The sequence below is a fragment of the Corvus brachyrhynchos genome, unplaced genomic scaffold (genome assembly GCF_000691975.1).
Source record: "Corvus brachyrhynchos isolate BGI_N302 unplaced genomic scaffold, ASM69197v1 scaffold544, whole genome shotgun sequence".
Lineage (NCBI taxonomy): Eukaryota > Metazoa > Chordata > Aves > Passeriformes > Corvidae > Corvus > Corvus brachyrhynchos.
Window position 1 is genome coordinate 2,488,140 of NW_008238325.1, and position 3,141 is coordinate 2,491,280.

A 3,141-nucleotide genomic window follows, 5' to 3' on the forward strand; every position below is an offset into this window, starting at 1 on the left:
AGGAAATGCTCATGAAATCCATGACTTCACATCAGGCCAAGTCTGTGACTCTCCTGTCCATGCTCCTTGTTGCTTCCAAGCTCCTTGGGGCAGGAAGCAAACCCCCCTGGCCAGGCTGGCAATCACATCCCCCTTTGGAAAAAACACTCTTGCAGAGGAAACAGCTTTCCATCCCCTCCTCCTGCCTGGCCACAGCCCAGCAGGGCCATTGAAAAAAAAAAAAAGGAAGTTAAAATTAGTAAAGCTGGCCTGAAGAAAAAAGTCTTTATATTCCAGTGGAAGGAAAAAAACTTGGCAGAAGTAACCGTTTTTGTCCCAGGATGGAGAATCCTTCTGGATGGGTTTGCTGGAGAGGGTGAGGGGCTCGTGTCCCCACCCTGCAGAGACATTCCAGCTTCCCAATCCCCTGGGGCTCCAGGGATGCTGTGTCCCCATCATCCGGGGGGTTCTGTGTCCCCCTCATTCCCGGGGGGTTCTGTGTCCCCCTCACTCCCAGGGGTTCTTTGTACCCCTCACTCCCAGGGGTTCTTTGTACCCCTCACTCCCAGGGGTTCTTTGTACCCCTCACTCCCAGGGGTTCTGGACCCCCCTCATTCCCGGGGGGTTCTTTGGACCCCTCATTCCCAGGGATTCTGGACTCCTCATTCCCGGGATGCCGCGGCTGCTCCTGCTGCCGTTCTGGGTTTCCTCTGTAGGTGGAAGTGTTGCAGAGCCCAGCCGAGCCTCCCCTGCACTCACGGCTCTCTGTCTCTCTTCTGGACACACCAGAAGCCACCAAGGTGAGGAGGGGACAAATGTCCTGCCCTGGGCCATGGGGACAGAGCAGCCCCATCCCCGCAGTCTCAGCCTCGGCTGAACACCCGAATTCCAGCTGTTGGGAGCTGAGGATGGATCAAAGCCTCGAGGGATGGCATTAGCCACCAGCTGATGATTCCCCAGGAGTAGCCAGTTACTGGGACAGCTCCGGGGGACAGCCCTGAATGACCCCAGAGGGGGGAGGGAAAATGAGGGTTTCTCACCATGGCCTGAGCTCCTGCAGGCCCTGGCACAGGTGTCCCAGAGAAGCTGTGGCTGCCCCATCCCTGGAATGTTGGTCCCTCTGAGGCCCTGCAGGTGCTGGGCAGCCCCAGGGCCTGTGCTCAGGAGCCAAGAGGGGAAATCCACAGCAAAATTATCTCAAACCAAGTGAATCTCCTGAAGGGCCCTCACAGATTTAATTACCCCTGATCAGTGATTGGTGCAGCTTCCCAAAATTCCTCCATGACTCGGGACCCCAGGTTTGTATGGAGCAATCAGGAGCTGGGACCCAAATGCCTGAGGTCCCATTTTAAAGTGATTTAGAGGCTGAGAAGCTGAGGTTTTGTTCAAAGCCTGAAGGTTTTTCTATGCCTCAACACCTCTAAAACAGGAAACATCTTCAGCATCTTTCTGCCAGCTGGTTCAAAGCCTGCCCTCCATGCTGAGGAGACACCTGGCCTGAGGACACGCGTGGGGTGACTGTGACTGAAGGAGCACAGAGTGGAGAGGCTGGCGCTGCCACCGCTGTCCCAAGGGAATAAAACTCATCCTCCCTGGGCAGAGAGCACCCTCCTTCCTCCCTCCTCAGCACCAGCCCAGCCCCAGCACAGCCCTCCAGGATTCCACACTTTTACCCAGCACGATGCTCAGGACGCGTGGCCGGGCGGGGTGAGAGCACGGTGGTGCTTTGCCGTCCAGGAAACCACGAGCAGCAAGCAGAGATGTTATCTCTGACATCTGGCTCTGATCAGGGAGCTCCGTCTGCCTTTGTCAATGGACGCGGGATGGCCCGCGGCTGCTTTTTGTTTCAGGACTCCTCTGGGGTTCCCCTGGCAGCAGCAAAGCCAAAGGAGGGATTCCAGAGCTGGGGACACAGAGGCAGCACCTCCAGCCTTCCCCTCTGCCCTCCTCTCTGAGCAGCCACGGAGCAGAGCCAGCGCTGACCTTGACACGGGCCAGAGAGCAGGAACGTGTCCTCACCCACCTTCCAACCCCCCAGGTGAGAGGTTTTAAGACGTTCATCCCATCCCAGCCCTGCCATGGGCAGGGACACCTTCCACTATCCCAGGCTGCTCCAATCCAACCTGGCTTTGGACACTGCCAGGGATCCAGGGGCAGGACACCTTGAGCACTGAGTGTCCTGCTCGTGCTCTCAGGGCTATGGTGATCATGAGGTTTGAGGTCCCGGCCTCATTTTCCCTGGGTCAGGCTAAGAGGGATCCTTGGAGACTTTTGCCTTCTGGGATGTGTGCATCTCCTCCACACATCCTGCTCTGTGCCAGGAGCCTGCCTGGGTTTTTGCTCTCCAGGCATTTCAGGTGCTGGCTTTGGATTAAATGCTCATGACATGAACCCCGACTCGTGCTGTGATCCGGGGGAGAGGCTGTTCCACAGATCCCGGGCAGGGGATGTTCCACAGCCCTCCTGCATGGCCCTGCCCAGCTGTGGATTCCCCACGTCTCCATTGCTGCCGGGGCCAGGCACACACACACATCCTCTCCCAGTGGAAGTCCTGTGGGCAAGAAACAGTTTCCCTGTCAGGTGGATCTTCAGCAGGTTTGGAACAGGTAAGGCTCTCCTTACCCAGAGCCAGCCAGAGGAAAGGATTTCTGTGAACACAAATTCACAGAAAATCCTGGTCTCCTGAACCAACCTTTTACCTGGGGATCAGAAATCCAAGTTCTCCCTGTGTCTGAGCGGGTGAATTCCTGCCTCATCCAGCTCCGGCTACTGCTTCCATCACTCTCCAAGGAGGTGCTGGGGTTATTTTTAGAAGGAATCCACAAAAACAACCCCCAAACCCAGACATCAGCAAACAGAATGGCGTTGGCAGCCACTGAGGCCGTGCTGCTACTTGGTTACACCCAAATCCTGCTCCACGTCTGACCCTTCCCGGATGCCCTCCAGCTGTTCCCGAGGATCCTTTTTTGGGTACGTTTCCCCAAAGGCACATGCGGTTCTTTGTTCAGAACTTCACGGTGATTAAAATGACCGCTCAGTCCTGGTAAGTGAAACCAACCCCTGCGGGCAGCGCAGTGCACAGGAAACAGCTGGGAGAGGACGCCGGGATTTCCATAAAAGCCGATGATTCATGGAAACGTTCAGTGAGCGGGGTCAGCCTCG

The 3,141-nt window shown here is 56.6% G+C and overlaps 1 long non-coding RNA gene across 1 annotated transcript; it reads left to right on the forward strand.

The window, feature by feature from the left end:
* Positions 1-514: 514 nt before the first annotated feature.
* On the forward strand, positions 515-3,124 carry LOC108446791. Its single transcript, XR_001862093.1, has 3 exons — positions 515-779; positions 1,409-2,585; positions 2,740-3,124. It is a non-coding gene; the product is annotated as an uncharacterized LOC108446791 (long non-coding RNA).
* The last annotated feature ends 17 nt before the right edge of the window (positions 3,125-3,141 follow it).